Below are 8,530 nucleotides of genomic sequence, written 5' to 3'. Positions count from 1 at the left end.
GCTGACCTCACTGAGCAGCAGGTTTTGCTGCAGCCCAGCTGGGCCTGGCTCTGATGGCAAGAAGGAAGGAGCTGCCTTCTCATCACTGACTCAGGACTAGCAACACAGGATAGGGGGTCCCTGGGTCTTGTCCCTGTTGTGCCAGGAGCCTCATTCCCCACCTCATCCCCTGTGAGTCAGGGCTGTGTGCTCCAGGCTCCTGTGTTTGCTCCATTTTTGGGAACACCAGAGCCAGCTCATCCTGCTGATATGGACCCCAACCCCAGCAGGATGTATGACCAGCAGCCACACCTGAAATGGGCTGGGGATGTCATGCAGCTTCACTGCCTTAGTCACCCAGGTCATCAGGGTGAGGGTTCCTGGTCCCAGCTCTGACATCACTTCACAGTGTGGTTTCTACTACTCCCCCAGGAGGACAATCCCCAGGTTTCCTCCCTGCTCAGCCAGATCCCAGCCCCAGGAACCCCCCCAGCCCCCACAGGGCCTCACAGCCCCCACCCCACAGAGATGAAGACCCACCACAGGGGGCTGCCATGGGGGGGACCCCCCCACCCACCCCTGGGAGCAGGGTTGGGCTGCACCACACTGCCCCCAGCCAAGAGCATCACACTGTCTGCCTCCCCAGCTCCCCCAGGGGTGCTGGCAAGAAGCCAAGCTGCATTTTGGGTGGTTTCTTAGTTGTTGCGGGTTGTTTTGGGCTTTGTGTTTTTTTTAAGATGATCTCTAAATTCCCAACTTGAGACATTTTGGAAGGAGGAAGCTGCTGTGCTCACCAAGCAAGCTAGGTTCTCCTTCCCCCTGTGACTTTGCCCAGAAAGACAAGCATATGACCCAAGGAAACCACGCTCAGGCTGGGGAGGTGCTTCTCAGAAACTCCCCCCCCCAACCACCCCCCTTTCCCAGGGGATGGACACCTCGAGCAGTCTGATGGGATCCAGCAGAACCTGCAGAAACCAAGTGGTTTGTTTCGTTTGTTGTGTTGTTTGTTGTTTTTTTTATAGGAAAAATTAAGCCTCTAGAGGACATGACCCAGAAGAAACACTGAGGGGATTTGTCCCAACCTGTCACGGAGTCATGGAAGGGCTGTGAGTTGCAAAGTTCTTCAACACACCTTTCAGAAGCTGATAGGTTTCTGCAGGAGGCTTTTCTGAGAAAGGGGTGAAAAGGCACTAGAATGTGGAAAACGACTTTCTTCTTATTGCCCACAAAAAAAAAAACCCAAGCACTTGGCCTGCTGTTCCCTCTCCAGCCTGTCACCAGCACCCTACCAGTCTGCTTCAACCTACACCCCAACACACTTCCAAGAAAGCAGAAGAAAAGGAGGAGAATCAAGGCAGCCCCATCTCCTACAGATTCCTTTCCTGGAGCCCTAGGAAGTCCCTCCTTCCCAGAGGAGGACAAGTTCTGGGGAGCAGATCAAACCAGCCTCTTTGCAGGCATCCAGCACCTCCAGTGTGTTTGGGAGCCTCTCCCAGCAGGGCAGGGCACTGGCCAGGGATGGCAGCAATGCTGAGGTCAGAGCAGCTGCCTTTAGCCAGGCACTCCCACAGAGGCATCACCCCCAGAGGATCTGTGTGCCCAGAAAGGATCAAGTAAAAGGGCTTCCCAGCGAAGGCAAAGTGCTTTTCCATCAGCCTTGGGGTGGGTAAAAGCCCTGGCAGCAATTTTCCCACGCCTTCCATCCTGTAGGAAACGTTGTGGTTCAGCTCCTGAAAGCAGCAGAGCTGGCAGGGAGGGCTTGGGCAGTGCAGCTCTCCTTTACCCCCTTTCCCATTGCCCTTGGCATGCAGCACCAGTGGGTCCAGCTTTGGGCAGCACAGGCAAACCCAGTGCAGGTGGGTGGGTAACCCTGCAGCCTTGCTGAGGGCCCATGTGCTCGTGGGAAACCCAGAAGAGGTGAGAAAGCAGGGAGGGCAGACGTGCAGCTGGGAAGCCCACGTTACTCAAAGCCAGAGCTGGTTGCTTTGCACAGCTCACTCTGCATCCTTCTTTGAAGTTTGCAGCAAGGCAGAGCTTCATCTCTTCGGTGCTTCTCATCCTGCCTCTCCCCCAGGACAGTTTGCAGACAATGCCAAGAAGCCTCAGGCTTCTCTTTCCTCACCCCCCTCCCCAACTGCTTCCAACCCCACCTAAACACCCCTCCCAAGGGCAGAGCAAGGCCATGGGTACAGCAGGAACAGCCCCTCCTCAGCAGGACTTGCCACCTCCAGCCAAGCCACATGCCCAGCCACCACCATCCCAAAAAGACCCTGAGACCCTGGGGTGCTGCTTCTGCTGCCCTCGAGACATCCCTGCCCTCAACAGCAAAATGCTCCAGAGCAGGGGAAACAATCCAGCCCACCTTTTCAGGGAATCCATCCCACACAAACCCCAGTGTCCTCATGGCAGGGAGGACCATGCCAGCCCAGAGGGAAATGCTCGAGCTCCCAGAGGACACACTCACTAAAGACAAACCTTCCACTGCAGAAGGGAAAGATGCTGGTGCATTAATGATTCCCACTCTATTTCGGGTAAGCTCTGGAACGTTTTGGCAGCAGCATTCAGTGCAGGGGTGAGGGAGGGCAGGAAGAAAGGGGGAGGAGGAAAAAAAAAACCCTCTTGGTTTAGTAACCCAGCTGCTGGGCATGGGGATGCCTGCTGAAAAGCTCTTCTGAGAGCAGGGAGGCCAATATTCCCTTCCCTAAGGGCCTCCAAGGCAGAGCCAGCAGCAGTCCCAAACACCCACTCAGCAAGGAACAAAGGACACCCCCAACCCGCAGGCAAGGGAGGAGCAAACCCTGAATTCCAAACCTCACTCAGGCAGGGCTTGATCCTCCAAAGGCTCCAACCAAAAGCACCTCCACGCTCTGGGAAATCAGGATTTCTCCCCTTGCAATACAAAATGACTGCAGGACAGGCATGGCCATGCTTTCTGTGTGCATGCTAACACATGACAGAGAGCCCCTGCCCACGCCTGCATGCTCAGCCCCCCCAAAATTATGCAGCACTGAAGCCTGTGCCACTGCAAGCTGAGTCCACAGCCTTTGATTTCACGTGCAGCTCAGCAGCTCCCAGGTACCTTTTTCCCTCCCAGCCCCGAAGCAGAGCTGCTTTTGCTGCACCCTATGGATTGCAGGTGCTAAATTTAGAGCCTGGTTTTGTTACTTTCCAGAAAAAGGAAAAGGAAAAAAAAAAAAGCCCTTCTCTCCACAATGACATTCCCAGGCTGGGCTGTGGATCCTGCTGGAAGCTGGAGGAACTTGGGCCTGTGATTATGGCATTTGGATTCCACGGTCACTGGAACAGCAGCACAACAACAAAAGGATGCTTTTAGCAGGAGAGCTGCTAGCTGGGGAACACAGCTGCCCCTTCCACTAAGCAGATCACTTCCCAGAGGCTGATTTCTCATTTAAAAAAAGCAGCTTTCCAGAATAAAAATTGCCCCCAGCACCTCTCAGCACACCCACCCACCAAGCAACCACTTCACCTTTTAGTTTAACTGGCAACCATCTCCCACCTCCCTGCTGAGGGCAGGGACCCAGAAACCCTCCTCAGGTACATCCCCTCTTGTCCCAGCCCCAGGGAGCCCAGCCAGGAGCTGGACAAAGAACAAGAGGACCTGTGCAGTCCCTCCCTGTGGAGCTTCCAGCCTCTGCAGAGGTTTAAAGGTGGGAAGAAAGATCTGTGGCTCCAGGCTGAGGGTGAAGTTTCAGTTCTCTAGAGAAAACCCAGGAGATGATGCACACAGCAAGGGAACTTTCCTGCTAGGTTAGGAAGGGCTCTGTCAGGCTTTTTTGCAGCCCTCTTACCTGGGGCTCTAAGCTTCCCACCCCTGTAATGAGTGTTAGCCAGGTCTCAGCCCCCCAGGTTTGTGCCAGGGGAGGCCATGCAGCCCTCCCCAGCACCCCCATTCTGCCTGCTGGCCCTCCAACCAGTGGGAACCCACCACATCCATCCTTCTCATGTCCAGTTTTGGCTGCAGCTCCACATTACTCAGCCTTGGGAAGCCAAGCCCACCAACCACCTCAGCATCAGCCAGCTGAAACCAGACACTCTGGCCAGACTTCCCAACATTTGTGTTACCCAAGACGTGAGCAAACCCAGGGCCACTGTGGTTGTGAGCAGCCCCAGGGCGTGTGTCTGGCTCACACTGGCCATGCATTCCTCAAGGAAAACACCTACAGCTCCTTAAACTTGCAGTGTCTTCTCCCTCCTGGTACACAGGGGAGAGAATCATTGAACCCCCACGGCTGCAGGAAGATGTTCACACCAGTTAACAGGGTTCAGACTGGGGGGGGTGGATCTTCCCAGCTCCAGGGACCCAAGGGCAAGGATGCAAAGCCTGCTCCTCCAGACTTCAGCTGCTCCAAAAGAAATGAGCAGATGGGAGGAGATGCTGCCACATCCTGCCACACTCAGCATTTCCCTGTCACCTGGGACACTACACCGGGTGGAACTGGGAGCCAAGAGTGCCCCAGCAGGAGGGACAAGCCCTATTCTTGGGAGCAACCAGGAATAGCCACACACCAGAGCACACAGGGGAGACCAGGCTGCAAAACAAGCCATTTCCTTCCTCCAACTCACCTTCCAGCCCTTTTTCTGGACACAGGCTTCTTTAAAAAGCATCTTGCACTCAGTACTTCAGCTGTAGTTTGTACTCAAGTGCTCAGATTTAGCTCGTGTTGCCTCCAAGGGCTGAGCCAGACTACACAAACTCCAGAAAAGCTTCCCAGGCCAATTTGATGTTATTCTGACCCTGAATCTGCCCCGAGGGCTGGCACAGAGCTGAGCAGCAGGTCAGCAATTTACAGCTGCCTCCCTTGCCCAGTCCTGAGCACTGCAATGAAGCAGCCACAACTTGGAAGAGTTTGCCCACGCCTGGTGGGGGGGTTTTTTTTTGTGTCACGCTCTTTGCCACAGGAGGTGGCTCTGATTCACTTTGGTTGGTTTGTTTTGCTGCTTTTTTGTTGTGTTGGTTTGTTGTTTTTTTTCCAATCTGCAGGGAGCAAAAAATATTTCCAACCAATATTTTATAGTCCCAGCATCATCCCCCACCCCGTGAAAAATGAGCTGCCTGCAGAAAATAGCCTTGCTGGGAAAGAGAGAAGCTTTCTCCTGGAAATGCTGATGCTCCAAGAGCTTCATGTGACACATAAAGATATTTCCCACCCATGGGACCCTGGATCCCACTCAGGGGTTCTTGCTGGCATGGTTTTCCCAGGGCAAGGAGAAGCAGCTGAGCCTGGCAAAGCCCAGGAGCTACTACAGGGCAATTTCCAGGAGCTGCCTTTTCTCTTTCCCCGTGACCCATGGAACAGAATCACCCTGGTTGGAAGGGACCTTGAAGATCATGAAGGTCCCAACCATAACCTAAATCCCCCAACCATAACCTAATTTACCCGTTCAGTGCTTCACTCACATCCCTAAGCAGGATATCTCCATTTCTTTTAAACACTCCCAGGGATGGTGACTCCACCACCTCCCAGTGCCACTGTCCAGCCACTCCTAGAGCCAGTTGACCCAGTCAGAGCAGCTCAGGGTCCATCTTTTCTTTTCCCCTGCTTCTTCCTGTGAGCCACACACCAGCTCAGACTTGCTCCCCTCCAGCTTCCAGCCTCACCTCTTAATAACCAAGAGGAGAATAACTAAACTGCCAGACCCCACCCTGCCCCAAGGTGTCAGTGCAACCAGAGAGGGGCTGTGAGTTTCCCAGATCCCTGCTGACAGATGAAGCAGGGAGATCATCATCTTAAGCGTGGCAGTAACTAAAAATGACTCCTGCTCTGCACCAAAAGCCCCAGGCTGTGGAAGCCTGAGCCAGCCCTCAGGTTCCTCCCTGCTCTCCTGATGCTCAGTGACTTTCTGGTCCTGGAGCAGCCAGGTTGGGATGTCACCCTCCTGCTGAGCACAGAGGGGCTGTGTCTGCCTGCCCTGTCACCCTGCCCAGCCCTGGGACACAGGGGGGTTCCCTCTCCCATCAGGGCAGCCCCCAGGGTGGCTGGGCTGACAAGCAGCAGCTCAGTTCCCCAACACCTTCTCCAAGCAAAGACCAGCTGGGCAGCAGGCAGGGAAAACACAGGGAGGGCAGAAGGGGAGATAAGCAGGAACACAGAGTGCAAGGCTGAAATGCTTCCTCTGCACCAGCCCAGGCTCGTGAGGCTCAACTCCCTCCTGCTCTGCACATTTCAGCAGATAAGGGACTGGCCCCTGACAACCTTCCTTCATGAAGCCACCGGGGAGGGCAACAGCCCAGAGAGACCCTGCCCCATCTGTGTGCTGGGTCAGCTGCAGAGGGGAAGGAGGACAAAGTCCTTGTCAGTAAAAAAGGGATCTGAAGCCCTTCAGATCTGACCAGTGGAGCTGAGCTCAGCCCTTTGCCCCAAGTGTCTTCCCCCTAAGAGGAAGGACCCCTGCACAGTCAGATGTTCTTTCCAATAACTGCTCACCCAGCTGGACCAGAGAGCCCTTCACCTGTGCTGGCTGCTGGGGGGACCCCAGGATCCCCAACCCTGCCCTCAGGGAGGGAAAAAGCACAAAGCACAAAGGGGCTGGCTGCCTTTGGGGCAAAGCCTGTCCCTTCCTGCCCCTCTCCTGCAAGTCCAAGTCTCCAGGACTGGGAAATCACACCGTGTCCCCTATTTCTTGCTACAAAACTGGACGAGGGACTGTGGGGTGAAACAGCCAGGTAGTTCAGGCTGCTTGCAGCAAGGCCAGGTCTGTTGGAACAAGTCCACAGAAGGGCCACAGAAAATGACAAGAGGGCTGGAGCAGCTCTCCTACAAAGAAAGAGCTGGGATTGTTCAGCCTGGAGGAGAGAAGGCTGCAGGGAGACCTTAAAAGCACCTTCCAGTGCCTGAAGGGGCTCCAGGAAAGCTGGGGAGGGACTTGGGTGTGTAGCAATAGGATGAGGGGTAATGGTCTTAAACCACAGCAGGGCAGATTTAGACTATGCATTAGGAAGAAGTTCTTTACAATGAGGGTGGTGAAGCACTGGAGCAGGTTATCCAGAGAAATACTCAAGGTCAGGCCCTACCAGGCTGTAAGCAACCTGATCTGGTCCAAAAAGGCCCCTGTGAACTGCAAGTGGGGGCTGGACCAGATGATCTTTAAAGGTCCCTTGCAACCCCCACACAATGTATGATTCTCTCCCTGGGTCTGGCAGGATGCTGGTGAGGGGAGCAAGGCTGAGAGGTCCAGCACCAATGTCCTCCTCTTCCCCAGCACCAGAGCCTGGGGAAGGATCCCAAGGCACAGCCATTCCTCCTGGAGAGAGCTGAGCTCCAGCCACAGCATTTTTTTGCAGGAATCCCCCCCTCCCCTTGCTCACAGGGCTGGAACATCTCAAAGTGCCTTTGCTGAGGCTGCCACACCTGGTGCTACTGATGGGCTGTGGCGTGGAAGAAATTTAATTATGGGAAGAGCTGCCAGCACCTGCAGAGCCCAGAGCTGAGCCCAGTGCTGCAGCACACCAGCCCCAACAGCCACACACTGCTGCTCTTCTCCATCCCACTCCCAGCTCGCAGGACCAGGGCTGGAGCTGCAAACCAAGCCCTTTTAATACCCTCCTCCTCCAGCGAGGGGTGAGCCTCTCTCTGTGGATGCAAACAGCAGCAGAGTGCTGACCTGCAGCTTTTACTCGAGGTGCTGTGCTTGCCTTTTACTGTGCCTGGAGCAGTGGGGAAGTTGGAGGGTTCCCTTCCACCATCCCCCCCATGTCCCCTTTGTCCCTGTCCCATTTCTTCAGCCTCCTCCCCACCCACAGACCCACTTCCCAAAGGACAGAGGTTATGCCAAGCAATCTGTTAAACAGGCCAGAGGACTGGTTGGTAATGAGGATACCACACCTCTGGTACCTCCCTAATTGCAATACCTTGGCTGGGCTCTCAAAATAAGCTCCAAAGAGAAACTGAGATAAGCATAAGCTCATCCCCTTTGCAGGGATGTGACCCAGCACTAATTGGTTTCAGTGCTGGTGACAGATCCATTCTGTGCTCAGTTCCAGGAAAACCATCCCCCCCCAGAGCTGCAAGGCAAGGCCAAGTGACCATACTGGGAGTGCATGGCAGGCACAGCTCCCAGGGACAGGAGGGAATCACCCATTCCAGCCCTTTCTTCCCTTCAGCAGAGTTTCACTCCACGAGAGGCATTTCCAACTACCCCAAACCCCTGCAATTCAACTTTTCTCCTCCTCTCCCCTAAGCAGCACAAGGGGAAAAGACAAGAGGGTGTGTGGGGGGGAAGGCACAGAGCCTGAAACCCACTCCCATCCCCTTTGCTGACCTCCCTCCTTTGCCAGCAGGTAAAACAAGGGGCACCACACCAGGACTCACCTCCTGCTGCCCTCCCTGCCTCTTGGCTCCCACCCCTTTGTGTGCCAGGCAGGAGCCACCCTCCAAGTCCCAGCCCTGGCTTGGGATGGGGTGGGGGGGGAGGAAAAGGGCACAATCAATGACAGCAGCGAGCAGAACAGATGGTGCAGAATAAATCCCCGGGATGTTGGTGCCCTCTGAAGTTGCCGGCGCCCAGGAGTCACAGAGGAGCTGTTGTGCTG

General features: G+C 55.1%; 1 protein-coding gene across 1 annotated transcript in view; it reads right to left on the bottom strand.

Annotated features, from left to right (window-relative positions):
- SEMA7A (semaphorin 7A, GPI membrane anchor (John Milton Hagen blood group)) overlaps positions 1 to 8,530 on the bottom strand; it is a 36,262-nt gene that overhangs the window by 26,867 nt on the left and 865 nt on the right. The window lies entirely within an intron of this gene.

Source organism: Chaetura pelagica, unplaced genomic scaffold (genome assembly GCF_000747805.2).
Source record: "Chaetura pelagica isolate M959 unplaced genomic scaffold, ChaPel_1.0 scaffold397, whole genome shotgun sequence".
NCBI lineage: Eukaryota > Metazoa > Chordata > Aves > Apodiformes > Apodidae > Chaetura > Chaetura pelagica.
Note: the sequence above shows the minus strand (reverse complement) of the source record. Positions and strands in the feature narration are given on the sequence as shown.